The 17,849-nt window shown below is 60.5% G+C and overlaps 1 protein-coding gene across 1 annotated transcript in view; it reads right to left on the bottom strand.

Moving 5' to 3' along the window:
- The window catches only part of LOC130039553 (transmembrane protein 132B-like), a 109,896-nt gene that overhangs the window by 23,843 nt on the left and 68,204 nt on the right, over positions 1 to 17,849 (bottom strand). The window lies entirely within an intron of this gene.

Genomic DNA, 17,849 nt, shown 5'->3' with positions numbered 1-17,849 from the left:
GATGGATGGATGGATGGATGGGTGGATGGTGGGTGGATGGATGGACGGATGGATGGTGAGTGGATGATGGATGGATGGATGGATGGATGGGTGGATGGTGGGTAGATGATGGATGGATGGATGGATGGATGGATGGATGGATGGGTGGATGGATGGATGGATGGTGGGTAGATGATGGATGGATGGATGGATGGATGGGTGGATGGTGGGTAGATGATGGATGGATGGATGGGTGGATGGTGGGTGGGTGGATGGATGGATGGTAGGTAGATGATGGATGGATGGATGGATGGATGGATGGGTGGATGGTGGGTGGATGGATGGACGGATGGATGGTGGGTGGATGGATGGGGGATGTATGGATGGATGGGTGGATGGATGGTGGGTAGATGGATGGGTGGATGGATGGATGGATGGATGGGTGGATGGTGGGTGGGTGGATGGACGGATGGATGGTGAGTGGATGATGGATGGATGGATGGATGGATGGATGGATGGGTGGATGGTGGGTAGGTGATGGATGGATGGATGGATGGTGGGTAGATGATGGATGGATGGATGGATGGATGGGTGGATGGTGGGTGGGTGGATGGATGGATGGTAGGTAGATGATGGATGGATGGATGGATGGATGAATGGATGGGTGGATGGTGGGTGGATGGATGGACAGATGGATGGTGGGTCGATGGATGGGGGATGTATGGATGGATGGGTGGATGGATGGTGGGTAGATGGATGGGTGGATGGATGGATGGATGGGTGGATGGTGGGTGGGTGGATGGATGGATGGTGGGTAGATGATGGATGGATGGATGGATGGATGGTGTGTGGATGGATGGACAGATGGATGGTGGGTGGATGGATGGGGGATGTATGGATGGATGGGTGGATGGATGGTGGGTAGATGGATGGGTGGATGGATGGATGGATGGAGGGGGGATGGGTGGATAGGTGGATGGATGGTGGGTGGGTGGGCAATGGATGGATGGGTGGATGGATGGATGGATGGATGGTGGGTGGATGGTGGATGGGTGGATGGATGGATGGATGGGTGATGGATGGATGGATGGGTGGGTGGATGGGTGGGTGGGTGGATGAGTGGGTGGATGGATGGATGGATGGATGGTGGATGGATGGTGGAGGCAGACGGCTACATGGATGGACAGCTCCCACCTCGAGTTCACGCTATAAGAACATTCTTTAGCTTCTCAGATGTGACACTGAGATCCAGGCTGTGAGTTTGCTCCTGCCCGCCCTGGCTGGGTCCCTGCCCCCTCCCTCCGGCCCCTCCCCTCCAGCACAGCCGCCTCTCACTGGCTGCCCAGTGTCGCCAGGCCAGCCCTGCGTGGTTTCCTCCCAAATCAACACCAGGAAGCGCCCAGCACTGGGCTGCGCTGGGTCATTCCGCATCCTTCAGGGGCGATTCGCACCCTCACCCCCTCCCAGCCTTGTACGAGAGTGACTCCCAGGCCTCCCTGACCCTGGGGGGCCAGGAGGGTCAGTGGTTTCCCCGTGGGAGGGGCACCCTGCGCTCACTGCCACTCCACCTCACACACGGGTCACGAAGCACCTGCGAGGGCCCCCACCTGAGGCCCGAAGCACAGGGGAGCAGCCACGTGAGCACAAGAAGGACCCTCCCCCTCCCCCTCTTGTTCCCTCTCTTTCTGCCCTCCTTCTCTCTCCCCTACCTCCCTCGCCCCCTCCCACTGCCCCCTCCACCTCTCCCCACCCCCTCCCCCTCCCTCCTCGCCCCTCCTCCACTTCCCCACTTCCCCTCTCCCTTCCCCCTTCCTCCACTCTCCCTCTCCCCTGCCCTCCCCTTTCCCCCCCACTTCCCCCGCAGATGGGCCCCAATATCTGGGAGAGACGAGACGTGTGACCTGCCCAGGGTTCAGGTCCTCACAGCCCCCCGGATTCTTTGCAGCCCTGGACAGGCCAACTGAAAAGATGAAGGCAGGGGGAAAACCCGGACACCTTCAAGGAACGGTGGAATCTCTGACCTCACTCACCACGACTGGAATGAAGAGAAGCCCCAGATGGACAGATGCACTGGACGCCACTAGGCCCAGCGTGAGACCAGGGTCCACGGCTGCCGTGTCCTGGGGGCTCCGGGCAGAGGCCAGCGGTCGAAGGCGGGTCGCAGGTGCCGTGGCCCTGGCGCAGAGCTGGGCAGCTCACCTCCACGGAACAGAAATTCTCAGCCGGCAATTAATTAAAAGCCAGTGGGCCTCTGGCAGGCCTGACCGCTGTATTAATTACAACAGTCTCAAACGCTTTCTTCCTGGCCAGCTACTCGGCAGGAACCAGGCCCGGTGTCACCCGAATCAGGAAGGATGCGGCCACCTCCGCTCACCGTCGGATCCTGCCAGCTCCAGACCCCGCCCAGCCCAGCTGCCGTCCCACACACAGGCCAGACACGGAGGGGTGAGGCCGGGGGGAAGAACCGAAGCAGGGGGGCTGGTGAGAGTCAGGAGCATGGGCCTGCCCCGGGGCTGTGCCCCCAGCCGGCCCCGCCTCGGGGCTCTGTCTGTCCCCTTCTCCAGGCCAGAAGCGAGGCCAGACCACGAGCCGGGATCCCGGGGGTGAGGGGTCTGACGGGGTCAGCCCGGGAGGAGGGGGCCACCCACTGGCCCGAGCCCACACATGACACACGCATGTACAGGCCCCGGGGGCACTGACGCGGGCTCTGCCACTTGGCCTCGACCTCTGGCCTCACAAGCCCGTCGTCCCCACATCTAGGTGGGGCCCCACAAGGGGGGCCGCAGAGTGGGCCACCGCTCCCTGGTGGTGGTGTCCAGTGGCCAGGGGAGGTGGGATGGGACTGCTGAGAAATGGGCACAGACCCGGGAAGCCCCAGGGCCAGTGGCCGGACGGCCCGGGAAAGGCAGGTGCAAGGGAGCAGAGCGGCTCGTGGGGAGGCCGGGGTCCTGGCATCCAGGACCCCCTGGGGCTCAGGACTGACCTGCACTGGACCCCGCTGGGCAGAGCCCATTCCCCCGCGTGCGGCAGGTCTGCGGGCGGGCAGCAGCTCCCCTGTGATGCGGTGTCCACGCTGCACTTTGTTGACCAGGAGGGGCCTGTGGCAGCAGACGTGGCGTGTCTCGGTGCTCACGGACGCACTCAGCTCAGACCCACTTCCACTGGGGCACAGGGCAGAGCCGTGGGGGCGGGGGGTGTCCCCCGGCCGTGTTTCAGAGCCTCGAGTCCTGGGGGCAGCAGCTTCCCGGCTCAGCGGGGCAGGCAGGCCCAGGGGTCACTCCGTGGCTGGGCAGGACCCGGAGCCCCAGAAGGGGCTGGGCAGGGGGGAGGCCGAACCCCATCTGGGGCTCCGGGGTCCTGCCCACCCACACACAGGGGGGACCCGGATGCTTCACTCTGTGTCTGCCTGGGAGGCCGGGGGCTCCAGCCAGCAGTGCCCAGGGACACTCCCAGCGCGTGCCTCTGGCCAGCTCCCTGGCTGTGTCCACCTTCCCGGGGCCCCGTGGATGCGGCCACACGTGTCCACATCGCGGCTCTCATTCGGGCGTGGTTTCATCACACAATCTAGCACCAGTGTGGGAAGGCTGGGGCATGTCCACCACCGGACACAAGTGGACACCCACACCTCCTGCCGGGAGTGTCGGCCGTGGGGCCTGGGCCCGGGTGCTGACGGCCTCATGGTTCCAGGGGGCAGAAACGAGCACCCCTGGGTCTCTGCAAGGACCCTCCCCAAAGGTGGGTCTGACCCCAGTTTTATCCCTCTGATGAGCCCAGCTCGCTCGCCTGGCCATGCTCTGAGGACCCATGGGTGTCCCCCAGCACGGCGGCCAGGACCCAGCACAGGGGCCCTTCACCAGACACACCGGGGGTTCAGTGGAGCGGCTCCAAGAGGGAAGAGGCAGGGCACAGGCAAGAGTGGGGGGCCAGAGCGACAGCACAGTGGGGAGGGCGTTTGCCTTGCACACGGCTGACCCGGGTTCGATTCCCAGCATCCCATAAGGTCCCTCGAGCACTGCCAGGAGCATCGTCAGGTGTGACCCCCCCCAAAAAAAAACACATCCAAAAGCTCACCCAGCGTGAAGCTCCTCAGACCCCCTTGCTCCCAGGGGCTCACCCCTCCCCATCTCCTCTCTCCCTGCAAGGGGAGGAGCTGCAGGCGTGGGGCCCTGAGGGTTTCCCAGGAAGACACACAAAGTAGCTGAGGGGCCCGGCCAGCGCCGCTTCCTCATGAGAACACAGCCCTTCAGACAGCAGAGGCCACACGCAGCACGGGACTGACACACGGAGGCGGCCACGGCCGTCAGAGGCGGCTGCTTCCCCAGGAGAGAAGGAGGTCTGGGCTGCCCGAGACAGCCGCCACCGCACTGGCCGCAGGCCCTTCAGACGGCGCCTGAGTGACTGACGCCCACATGTCCGCCCTGGTTCCTCGAGGGTCATTCCCCGCCATCAGCGGCCACAGCAGGAGGGCACAGTCCGCCCACAGGCCTCCCAGCCTCACCCTGCCCGGCCATGAGCGTCCCAACCCCTCAGCCCTGCGGGCAGCACCTGGCACAGCCTGTGTACAAGCACAGATACAGGGACCGCAGACACGGGCCGCACTTGGAAAATGTGCCACTTTGGGGACAGTCTGTGAGGACGCACCGGGCAGCTGGCGGGCAGAGCCGCTGCCCGCTGTAAAGGCGGCTCCCGCGAGGTCAGAGCAATGGAATCGGAGTCTAGCCTCACACTCAGAGGCGCCTCACAGGTGAGACTGGAGATAGGAAACAGCAGCCTGGGCAGTCCTGTCCCCTCTGACGAGGTCAGTTCCAATCCTGAGGACAGGCTCTGCACGCCACCTGCCCCTCAGACCCGAGAGCCAGAGGCTGACGGACTGCTGAGCTCACAGCCCAGCGGACACATCCTGGGAAGCTCTTCTCTGCCCCACGTCTTCGTCCCCACTGGGGATGTGGGCCCACGTCAAAACCGCGCCCGCTTCTCCCTCTGATGGGACCACCTGGACGGGGCCCGGCTAGCAGCCGCGAGCCCACTGCAGGGGCGGGGCGTGGGGAGGAGCGGCGGGCACCACCCCGGCTGCAGCCAACCAGACTTCTCCCACCGAGCCGGGCTGTGGAGGCCTCTGCTGCCCATGATGAGAGCGGGCAGCGCGCGCCCCCCACTGACCCGCACCCAGGGTGCCACCAACTCCCCCGGCTGCAGCCAAGGGAGTGATTCCGCCCATCATCCCCGTAGTTGACAGAGGCCCTCGTGCACAGACGCCACCGAATCACCACCCGCTCGTGTGCAACTGCGTCACAACCACCCACGTGTCTGTGCAGGACTGTGTCATGCCTGCTCATGTGTCTGTGCGACTGCCACACCCGCTCACGCCCACGGACTGGGTGCCTTTCTAAGAGCCGCCTCCCGTCACACTCACCTGTCAGAACCACGGCACTCGTCTGCCCAGCCCACACATCACACAGCTAGAACAACATCAGGATGGTCTTGTTTGCTCCAACAAGGAGCTGAATCCCTTTCGGGGTGAGGCCGCTCAAGTCCTGACCGACGATTCCGGGCGGTGAGTGACGCGGCCGGGTAGCCCGTCGTCCCCTCGCTAGGCGAAGCCGGGTCCCATCCTCGCCCAGGGGCTCCGTGAGACGTTAGATCAGATCACCTGAGACCCAGGCACTCAGTTTGGCCGGGGAGTCCGGGCTGCCCGCAGTGTCCAGTGGACACTCACAGAAGCCTCGGCACACACGTGCCCAGCGGGGCTGGCGCCTGGCGGGACCCCTCAGGCTGTGCCGGCTCGTCCTCCTCTGGGAGCGAACCCGCTTTAGGGCCTGAGCGCAGGGCTGGGTGTCTTGAGCGTCCTGCCGAAGCCACAGCCCAAGACCAGAGTCTCTCCAGCCACGCAGTGAGCATACAGGTGGGACCGTCCAGCCGGGCTAATGCGGCTTCTCAGGACAGGCAGCTCCCGGCGTGGCCAAGGTGGGCAGCAAGAGGGACCCCCTGGTGGGTGAGTGGGAGCACGGGTGCCAAGGCGGGGCTGAGGGGGGGCGTGGGAACAGACGGCAGTTACCCCCAGTGGGGCAGGTGTGCCCCCCCCGCCAGCTCAGGCTGGGCCGCCTTCACCCCCACTTTGGGTTTTGCTCTGGTGAATTTGGGGGTGGGCCTCACCTGGCGACGCTCAGGGTTGACTCCTGCCTCTGCACCCAAGGACCACTCCTGGCGGGACTCAGGGGACCGTATCCACGGGGGTGCCAGAGATCGAACCCGGGTTTGCTACACGCAAGGCAAACATCTTCCCCACTGGACCGGGGCACGCAGGGCACCCGCAGAGGGGACCCCCGCGCACGCTCTGACTTTGAGTGGCACCAGGAGCCACTTGGGTGATTCAAAGGTTTTCAGAAAGGCGTCAGCAAAGATAAAAACGCGACAGCTAGCATCTTGCTCAGAGCTTAAAGGGAAAACATTTCTCTCATCCAGAAATCTGCTTATTTATTTCCTGGGAAAGCATTTACAAACACAGCATTGCGGGGAGAAGACGCTCCGTTTCCAGTGCTCGGGTCCGACTCTCGGCTCGCTGGTTTCGCATCCAGGTCCTTCCCCCCGACGGGCAGATGCGTCCTCTTGGGGCCGCCTTCACCCACGAGAGAAGCGGCGAGACGCGGCCCCACGCGGAAGGGAAACCTTCTATGCTGCCGGCGATATCCTTTCTTCCGTGGAACTAATAAGGGTGTTTCAAACATAGAACTTGACATGAGTCGCCGGGAGGGGGGCGGGGGGGCCGGACCCATTAGAAGCCCCACGTCCAGCCGGGCACTGGGGCCGCGGCCGTGGGGACAGGAGGTGCCTCGCTCCGTGAGAGAACGCGGGCAGGGAGCGTCTGGCCGGCCGGGAAGCAACAAATGGCCATTGACAATTCAAGGAGAAGCTGGCCGGGATCCTAATTGGGGGGCAGGGCCGGGACACTGCACCTTTCAGGGACGAGGACAATGGGGACCGGCCGGCCGGGAGGGGGCGACATGCAGGGGCCGCCACCCCGCGCGGCCAGCGCTGCCTTGGGAACTGAGGGGTTTGGTTCAAAGTCAAGAGCAGCGCGGACAAGGAGAAGGCCTGTCCCAGGGACGCGGGCGGGAATTACAGCTTGTACTTGGCGCAGCAGGAAATCAGGCTTGACACTCTGCCAGCCGGGCCAGCCCGATGGTGCTCGCGGGGCCAAGAGGAGTCTGCGGGCACAGCAGGGGTAGGGGCTGGCAGAGGGACAAAGGCCCGTCAGACGGGAAGTGTGGCGGGGGCCGGGGGGGGGGGGGGGTTCCTCGCTCTGCCAGTGTGTGTGTGGGGTGTCTGGGGGCAGCTGGGTCTCTCTGGCTCTGAAGGTACCACGAGTCCCGTGAGCTCTCACACTGCGGCTTCCAGGCCTCGAGCTATGGTAGGGAGCACAGACAGGCCACCCTCCCCTCACCGAGGCAGAACCTTCTAGAAGGCTGGTCCCAGAGGAACCCCGAGCAGGGATGCTCTGGCGTTTTCTGCAAAGGCCCCGTCCTGGTGTCTCGGTGCCCTCCTGGGTCACGCGGAAGCAGCTGGCCCAAGGGGCACAGCCCAACCCTGCAGAATGGGGCACCGCCCCACCCCCTGACCAAAACCAAACAAAATGGCTCACTCCAGAGCCACTCCAGGTGTGGGGCGGGGCACATCGCCCTGACAGGCCCTGGGAGGCAGGGGTGAGGCCCCAGATCCTGCCCAGAAAGCCTGTGTGTTGCAGGTGCCCACTTTGCCAACCACCCTTTCAGATGCCAGGGGCCTCCTGAGGTGCCTGTCTCTGCGGTGCCCGGCTCCTGGGAGGGAGCCCGAGGGTGGGCCGAGGCGGGCAAGCCCGGCTTATTTCCTGGACCCTGGCCTCAGGTGCTGGATTCTGGGCTCCTGTGCCGCCTCCCCTGAGGGGTGTGACCCCTGAGGGTCAGGGCGTGAGGGCCCCTCTCCCGAACCACGTGCCCTCTGCGCCAAGCTCCCTGCACAGCGCTCTCCTGGTGCCCCGGAGGACCGCGTTCCGGGGGCCAGCCGATCCATCTCGCTGACCCCAGAAGTGCACAGGCCAGGAGCGCCTTGCGGCAGCCGCCTAAGTCTCACTCAGGACACTGCTAAAAGCACTCCAGCTTCCACCCGCAGCCTCAGGTCTTTCTCAGCCAAGAAGCCCCTCAACAGGGAACGGAGCATCCCCTGACAAAAGGGGGGAGGATGCCAGAGAGACCCACTCACGCAGACACACTCAGAGAGACACACTCGCACATATAGACACACTCGCACCACAGACACACCCCCCCACACACACACACATTCTCACAAACACATACTCATACATTCACATACTTACACATACACATTCATACACAGGCATACTTTCACGCACACCCACATGAACATCATGCATGAAACACACACACACACACACACACACACACACACACACACACACACCCCTGCTGGGCATACACTCCTTCTGGGGCTCATGCATCTGAGCGGCAGATGGAGAGGGGGGTCAGTGAGGGGCCCCGGCGTGTGTGCTCCCGTGTCTAAGTCAGGAGTGACCGAGGGGTGACAGCCCATAATGGCGGGGCTGTTGTCTGCCTGGACGGGACATTGGGATGCAGAGCAGGCCCGGCCAGCCTGCGCCCCACTTGAAAGCCCCATTCAGGCCCGGGGCCTGAGCAGGGGCCAGCAGGACGGGCTGGCCGGGACAAGAGGCAGCTTCTGTCGGGCCTGGCAGGAGGCCGAGGGCCGGGGACCAGGACAAGCTGCCCAAACAGTGATGGACACGGCAGGGACAGCCCAGACGGGCAGCAGGACAGCCGAGGCTGGGGGGTGGGGGGGACAGGGTTGGCCACGCCGGCTGCACCTGTGCTTGTACCCGCGCCCAGACTAGTCAGCGGCCACCAGGGGAAGGTTCTCGATGGTTCGATGGTTAGCACTGCAAGCCCTGAAGGTTTCCGACTGTCATTAACTGTCAAAAGAACAGAGTGGGGGGAGGGGAGAAATGCCTGAGGCGAGAGGCGGGGCTTGGGATTGAGGGCGGGGCTTTGGGCAAAGTTTGTGCAGGTTAGGTGGGAGAGGGGCGGGGCTTAGGCAGAGGCAGGAGTGGTATTGGTGGGGGTGGGAGGAGGGGCGGGGCTTGGGGCCGAGGCAGGAGCGGTATTGATGGGGGTGGGTTTTGGGCGGGGCTGAGCGGGGCTGAGGGGGGTGGCTGGGCGGGGTGAGGGGCAAGTTTTGGGCGGGGGGCGGGGCTTGGCTGGAAGATGGGCGGGGCTTTGGGCTGAGGGCGGGGTTTGGGTGGGGTTGGGCAGGGCGAAGGGTGGGGTTTGGGCGGGAAGAGGGGCGGTGACTGGGGGGGCTGAGTTTTCTCTGGGCCCAAGACTGCAGTGCCCTGCGCAAACCCCCTGGAGAGAGGTGGCCCCCAGGAAGGCTCTGACGCTGACAGCTATGCACACTCCCTGGGGCACTCTTCTGTGACTTTCTAACGTCCCCACAGACCCAGAGGCACGAGGGTCCAGGACGGGACATCAAAGCAGAGGCGTCCCGGCAGCAGGCTTGGGGTTGGGCGCTGGGGACTAGAGGGGGTGCAAGTTTCCAGGCCAACCCTGGGCTCTGTTTTTTTTTGTCTGTTTTTGGATTTGGGTGTTTTTGGGTTTTTTTTTGCTTTTTGGGTCACAACCAGTGATGCTGGGGGGTTACTCCTGGCTCTGCACTCAGGAATCACTCCTGGTGGTCCTTGGGGACCATATGGGATGCTGGGAATCAAACCTGGGTCGGCCATGTGCAAGGCAAATGCCCTCCCCGCTGTACTATCGCTCCAGCCCCGGGCTCCATTTTTAAATATTTTAACATTCCCTTTGGAAATAATTTTAATTTCACAGAAAATTTGCAAGAGTAAGAAAATTACCAAAAATACACAGATTTGCCTGTTAGCACTTTGTCCTGTTCACAGTCTCCTTTCTCCTGTTCCCAGCTCACCAGAAGGGCGGGACATTCTTTCCCTCTCTGTCTCCCTGCCCCCACCCCCCACCCCTGCCCAGTTACATCTGAAAATTACCACAGCCGTGCATTTTAAAAGAAAAACGCACGACAGTTTCAATGGTGAAGAACAAAACTCTCACAACTCAACATGGGAAAGCCTCTCAGCAGAGTGAAAACAGAAGAAAATGTTTCCCACCTTATCCACTACGGTCACAAACACATAAAACTAAAAAGCAGGCGAGCGCTGCAATGATGAAAGACGGCTCCTGCCTCCCGATCAGGGAGGAAGCAAGCCTGCCAACGTCTCCCCTCCATCCAACACGCTCTGCTGGGGCGCACAGCAGGCCGGCAAGGAAGAGGGAAGGGCATCCAAACCAGAGAAAGAGAAAGGCTGTTTTTACCAGTGGCTGGCACGCTCAGGGGTCCTCTGTAGAGAAAGTTCTGAGAAACCCACCAAGAGAAGATCCTTAGGACAGATGAGCGAGGAGAGCAGAGTCACACAGCTCAGCACTGGCCAAACAAGAAAGCCATGCGCAACACCGCCCAGAAGCAAGAGATATTCGGGGATAAAAGCAACGAGAGTCTCAATCTCAGACACTATCAACAAGGAACGCCAAACAAAAATTCATGAGGCTGAAAAACGAAAGCTGTTACATATGTGGATCATAATATTTAACATTATTATAATGTGTGTTAATGCTCTTCTAACTGTTCTATAAATCCAATGTGATCTTCGTCGAGATCCCAGCAGGCATTTTTTTTTCATAGAAATTTATACATTGATTTCAGAACATATTGAAATTCAAAAGACAGATTGGCAGAGCAATTTTGGAACAGAAGATAAAAGAAAAGAGTTAAGGCTACCTGTTCCGAAAACCCCACACTCAGCATGGAATGGGACAGAGCCCAGAAACGCAGGCTTCAGATACACACAACTTAAGGGCTTTCCAGACGTGGATCAAGCATCTTCTGTGGGGAAAGAATTTATTCAACAAAAGTGCTAGGGAAATTGAGGTGCAGTGAAGGGGGGAGGGGAGTGAGAACTGAAAGGAAAAGAAGGGAGAAATGAATAGCAGGAGAGAGGGATGTTGAACAGATGAAAGAACAAAAAGAATCTCAGGCCCCTGTGATGCCCTATTTATAGGTCTGAGCTAAAACTGGAAAAAAAAAAAGCACAGTGCAAAGATCTTTGTGACTTCGAGTAAAAAAAAAAAATTAATGGAACAGAAAGATCATGAACCGTAAAATGAAACATAGAATAAATTGTCCTTCATCAAAATCGAACACTTTTGTACTTCGTAAAACATCCATCATCAAATGCAGAGGACATGCATGGACGAGGAGGAAGTATTTGCAACTGCAGGCCTAAGAGAAGCCTCCAGAATGTAAAGTCAGTTCACAACTGCACACCCAGGAAGCGGCAGCCTCATCTTCCTCAGGGAGCAGAAGATCTGAGCGATCACCTCGGCAATATCTGAGCACTCCGGGCATGGAGCTGGGAGAAGGGCGTAGATAAAGCCACAACGGATCCACCTTTGGAGGCCCCCTGGGGTGGAGTCCAGGCTAACAGGGTAACGATGGCCAGGCTGAGCGTCGGCCGCGACCCCCAACCCACCCCTGGAAGCATGAATCAACAGAGTCAGGGTGAGGGGCAACTCAGCAAAATCCTGCACAGTAAAACGGGCACTGACGGCCTCGCGCTCACTCCTGGTACTTGTTCCTATGAAACAGAAACAGACGCACACAAAGACTGGCCCGGGGATGTTCCAAGGAATGATTTATCCACCAGAGCACAAAAACCAGAAATCACCTCACTGACCATGAGCAGGCAAGGGGTTCACAAACGCTCTCTTTAGGATCGGACCCAGGAGTTTGGTGAGAAGCAGGATGATGCCTCAGTCTCTGGCCTGGGCTTTCATCGACAGGAAGTTCGTCAAAGCGCCAACGGCCCCGTCTGGTGGATGCAGGTGTGTTGCCGCCTGAGAACGGGCCTGGGTGCTTCGGGGGGGGTGGGGGGGGACTTGGGGCTGGCACCTGAGACCATGATGCATCTGCTGAGCTGCGGATGGGCAGACGGACAGGCTTATCACAATGCATACGAGTTGTGTATCCAAGGCAGATGTGCTTTACTGTATCCCAATGATCCCACACACATTTCTTTCTCTTGCTTTTTGAGAAAGCAGCCGGGGGGCGGGGGGGGGGGGGGGGAGATTATCCTGACAGTAAAAAATGGCGCGGCTGACAGTAACTTCTCCACACCAGCATGGAAGCCAGAAGACAGAATAATGATATATTCAAAGCGCTGAAAGGAATAACTGCCAACTTGGATTTCCATTAGCAGGGAAAACAGTCTTCCCGAAGAGAAACACAAAACAGACATTTTCATACCAACAAAAACCGAAAACATTTACCTAGTAGCAGACACACCTGAAACACGAAAGGAGCCGGAGAAGCTGGTCCCAGGCGGGAGCCCAGACCAGCTGCAGGGAAAGGAGCAGAGAAAACAGCAAAAACGGGAGGTCGGAGGGTCGTGGGCGCGGCCATGGCGGGAAGGTCACTAACTGGAGTGGCCGCAGCACAAACTGGAGCCGTGAGGCGGAGAGTGTCGTGGAGGGAGGGAGCATTAGAAAGAATGCTGGGGGAATGGCATTTCCAAATACTCCGAGCCTGATAAATTAAAGTGGTGTCAAATTCTCTGGAGCAAGCACTCGCAGTGTAACTTTACAGCTCCTTCAAAATATTTTTATTATTCAATCCTTTAATCGGTCCAGGAAAAAAAAAATACTGAACATGAGCAGCAAGAAATCTGAGGCAAGGAGCAAGAACGACGGGCGCTTAAGTACGAGCGGCCGTGTCACTGTTAAATAGCGAAATAGGTCAGTCAGCAGGATAAACCAAGGGGTGAAAACAAAAATAAAAAGACAAGAGACTCCCCCAGGTGTCCGGGCTGGGGGGGGGGGGGCGGGGAGTGTGGAGTGGCCAGAGCCTGGGCACCGCCATGAGGACAGAGATGTGGAGGCAGCTTCACGAGGGAAACGCACCTCGGGGAGGAGGGTTCGAGCCCGCACATGGCCTGGCCCAGACTGAGCCCGGAGCTGCAGTGACAGACGGGAGTCGGTCAGAGCAGGACCCAGAGGACTTCTGGTGCGGCAGAGAGCGCTCCGAGCCCGGGACCCAGCCTGGGACCTAGCCCAGAACCCAGCCCGGAACCCAGCACAGAACCAAGCACAGGACCCAGCCTGAGACCCAACCCGGGACCCAGCCCAGAACCCAGCACAGAAACCAGCCCGGAACCCAGCACAGAACCCAGCATAGGACCCAGCCTGGGACTCAACCCGGGACCCAGCCCGGAACCCAGCACAGAACCCAGCCTGGGACCCAGTCTGGGACCCAACCCAGAACCCAGCACAGAACCCAGCCCGGAACCCAGCACAGAACCCAGCACAGAACTCAGCCCGGGACCCAGCCCGGAACCCAGAACAGAACCCAGCACGGAACCCAGCACAGAACCCAGCCCAGAATCCAGTCCGGGACCCAGCATAGAACCCAGCCCAGAACCCAGCCCAGGACTCAGCCCAGAACCCAGCCTGGGACCCAGCCCAGAACCCAGCCCAGAACCTAGCCCGGAACCCAGCCCAGGACCCAGCCTGGGACCCAGTCCAGAACCCAGCCTGGGACCCAGCCCAGAACCCAGCCTGGAACCCAGCACAGAACCCAGCCTGGGACCCAGTCCGGGACCCAGCACAGAAGCCAACACAGAACCCAGACAGAACCCTGCCCGGGACCCAGCATAGAACCCAGCCTGGGACCAGCCCAGAACCCAGCACAGAACCCAACCCGGGACCCAGCCCAGAACTCAGCCCAGAACCCAGCCCGGGACCCAACATAGAACCCAGCCCAGAACCCAGCCTGGAACCCAGCCCAGAACCCAGCCCGGGACCCTGCCCGGGACCCTGCCCGGGACCCAGCATAGAACCCAGCCCAGAACCCAGCCCAGGACCCAGCCCAGAACCCAGCCTGGGACCCAGCCCAGAACCCAGCCCAGAACCCAGCCCGGAACCCAGCCCAGGACCCAGCCCGGAACCCATCACAGAACCCAGCCTGGGACCCAGCCCGGGACCCAGCACAGAAGCCAACACAGAACCCAGCACAGAACCCTGCCCGGGACCCAGCATAGAACCCAGCCTGGGACCAGCCCAGAACCCAGCACAGAGCCCAGCCCAGGATCCAGCCCAGAACCCAGCCCAGAACCCAGCCCGGGACCCAACATAGAACCCAGCCTGGGACCAGCCCAGAAACTAGCCCAAAGAACAGAGGTGACCTGGCAGCCGTGGTGAGCCTAGCGTGTCAACACCCAGCAGGGCCGCAGAGAGGTCGTGAAGGAAGCAATGCATTCCCCATGGGGCCCAGCGAGATTCCGCTGACCCATCGGGAGCTGCGGGCAGCAGTGCTCGGCCAGAGTCCCAGGAAAGCGGGTGGGGGCAGCACGGCCAGCTGCTGGGAGGTGAGGTAGAAGCCTGGCAGCAGCGCAAACACCGCTGTCCAGAGGGACTCCTCCTCCAGGAAGGCCTCCCAGACAAACCCAGGCCAAGTTCCGCTACTAGGAAGCGCCTATGGACGCCAGAGGGCAGCTTTGTCCACTACATACCACAGCCGCGTCAGACCAGAGTGTGACTGGGCAATGCGCTGACCCAAGGCCCTGACCGCCACACAGAGACAGATTTTCCTAAGCACGTACTCAGTCTGTTTTCAGGGCCAGTCGACAATGAAAGGGCTGGAGTGCAGGCTCAGAGTGCGGGAGGCCCAGGTCTGACCCCCAGGCCCACCTGGTCCTCAAGAGCCACCAGAGCAAGCTCCCATTCTGGGACAGGGAGGAGTCCTAAGCACAGCTCCAGGGCGCAAAGCGCGAGCACCACATGCCAAAAATGATTCGAGGGAAACCACTACTGCACAGTCACCCCAGGAAAGGCAGAGAGAGCGCGGGAAGAAAATTGGGCAGCATTCAGGAAAAGGACAGCTGAGAGGCGGCACACAGATGTGCGACAGTGGGCACTGCGGGAGGGGTAGGGCTTGCAGCGAGTGGCCGACAGCCCCCCATCCAGTCGGATCCCCAGGCAGGAAAGGCACTGTGTTACCAAATGGAGTCACAGAGAACCGTGACGGAGCCGTCCCTCAGGATTCCTGCAGCGGGTTCCGGCTCCCGCATGGAGGAAGCAGACACATGCGGGAGGGACCCACAACAGACCCCAGCCCAACGGGGGAGCAGGGGGTGAGCAGGGAGAAGCTACTCTTCCCTCACCGCTCAACCCCCCAAACAGACACGGCCACCCAGCCCTGCGCTGGCAGCTGGGACGAGCTGCCACGGGGACACAGTGCTCGCCAATCTCGGCCAGCCCGTGTCCACCCAATTTCACGGTGCTCGGTCGCCTTCCATTTTATTGTCACCAAGGCACCAGGAAAAAGAAAAAAAAAACAAATAGAATAAAGACTACCATGGTCAACAGATGTTTAACAAAAAGGAAGAAAGAAAGAAACATTTTTCTTCCAGCTTCAATGGGTTATTTAGCTTCAGTGGAGTCTGTCGACAATGAAAAATGTAACCAGCATGTTTATAAATCCACGGGTTGTAAATGTTTAATTATAATGTTTCCGCTTCCATTCCAGATGACTTCCTATCTTGGAGAAGAGCTGTCACCCAGAGGGCAGAGGAGGGGAAAGTGTGTCCCCAACCACTGTTAGCTGCTTCTCAGAACTCTTAAAACAGGGACCCCGGGGCCAGAGAGATAGCACAGGTAGGGCACTAGGCTTGCATGCGGCCGACCTGGGTTCGATCCCAGGCATCCCATAGGGTGCCCTAAGCGCCTCCAGGAGTGATTCCTGAATGCAGAGCCAGGAGGAACCCCTGAGTATGTCCGGGTGGGACCCCAAAACAAAACAAAGTGAGAGGGGGAGGCCCCACCCCATCCCTCCCTGCATGGATTCCAAAATTGGCTCTGAACAGCCACTGGGTGTGGGGGGGGGGGAACCACAGGGGATCACAGACAAGAAACGGGAGGGCCCCCAACTGTCCCGGGAAGGCTCCGCCCTGGGGTCCCCAGAGAGGTGACCCTACTGTCCCCACACCCTCTTGCCAGCAGCCCTGAGGCCTGGCCATGCTGCCCTCGGGGGGGGGGGGGCCAGGCACCCACACGTGGGCGGCAAGAGCATCTGAGGCTCCCCTGCCCCCACGCTCCTCCCGCACAAGCAGGATGGGAGTGCAGGGGACCCCCTTCCACCCTGCAGAAGGAAAACCGGGGAGGCCCTGGGCCACGTCCCCAAGTGCCGCTCAGAGGCACTGGGTCAGGGTGGGCTGGGCCCTCTACACCTGTCCATGCAGACACTCCCGCCAGGGTTACTGGTCAGGGCCATGCTCTCCCTGCCCCCACCACCCCAAAGGTAACCCCAATACTTGGTGGATTGGCTGCAGCTCTGCGGAAAGTGAGACCCCCGAGAACTTCTGGGGAGAAACAAACCACGGCCGGAATTCTCAGGGAGAAGAGCTACCGCAGGCGTCTGGGGGCTTCTTTGGTGGGGGGAGGCAGGCCAAAGCTGACATTTGGGTTCGTGGCCAGAAAGATGGGGGAGGAAGGAAGGGGACACTGTCCTGCACAAGCCCGGACCACAGCCAGGTGAGACACACACAAACAAAATGTGTTGCCTTCATTCATCTCTTCCTTCCTCCCCAGGGAGGCTGGAGCAGCTCATCCACACAAAACGGCCCGACACCCCCCGCAGCCCTGTGCTGCAGGCGGGTACATTCCGGGTGGTGAGGCACGCGGAGGCCAGGCAACTTGCTCAAGGTCACGCTTGGCAGCTCTGGGGTGGAAACCAAGAAACGCTTCACACACTGGGCGCTCCAGGGACATCCACGCGGGGGCCAAGCACCGGTGGCGAGGACGGGATGGAGTCGGGGGGGGGCGCGAGGGGCCAGGCAGCTGCCCCCACACCAGCCAGGACTCCCACGTTCTTCCAGGGGCAGCAAGGCCTCTGCCAACACCCGGTTCCTGCACTTTAATCAGGGCGGGGCCGCGCGCCCTTTATTAACCGGAAAATAATAGCGCGGCCGGCGAGAGGTTCTCAGCATCCAAGCGCCGCCATTCATCACGGCTGTTTTTATTTCTTGAAAATGATTAAATATCATTTTCCTTCGCTCTGTAGCAAGAGTCGAGCGACAACAAATCCATCAGCTTAACCGCGGACATTTAACTACTGCATTTTGCATTCATTATTTCCTACTTAAGTCATTCTTTTAAAGAGAGGAATAACTTAATGCGGCCTCTTGACAGCGGGGAAATTAAGTGGCATGTCACGGAGATGAGCATTTCCCTGAGAGAAACACACACCACCTCCAGGTCCGGAAGAGCAGGCCAGTGCAGGGCCGCCCCCAGGGACACCCCTTCCCTGTGTCCCCAGGGGCACCCCTTCCCTGTGCCCCCAGGGTCACCCCTTCCCTACGACCCCAGGGCACCCTTCCCTGTGCCCCAACTCCAAACCCAGCCTCTGGAAAACCTCACAAGAGCCGCCCACAAGGGGGCTGATGTTTTTGTAAATAAAACCCTGACATGGTCAGAAATGAAACCTTTATCCTACAGGGATCGCCGTCTCCCGCCCTGCGCCCCACACCCTCAGTCCCAACTACTCCAATCGCGGGGGGTTCCCTGTAACGTGCATGGGGGCATGTGCCACCGTCGCCAGTTATTGGACCCCGAGCCGGACGGGTGGGCGGGCGGCGAGTTGCAGGATTCTCTGAACACGGGCCTGCCAGAAGCTCAGAGCGTCGCCCGCCTGTGGACGGTCACCTGCTGGTGGCACCACGGTCGGCAGACCCCACATTTCGCCCGCCT

The sequence above is a fragment of the Sorex fumeus genome, unplaced genomic scaffold (genome assembly GCF_029834395.1).
Source record: "Sorex fumeus unplaced genomic scaffold, SorFum_2.1 ptg000087l, whole genome shotgun sequence".
Classification (NCBI taxonomy): Eukaryota; Metazoa; Chordata; class Mammalia; order Eulipotyphla; family Soricidae; genus Sorex; species Sorex fumeus.
The sequence above is the reverse complement of the archived record's forward strand: the minus strand, read 5'-3'. Positions and strand labels throughout refer to the sequence as shown.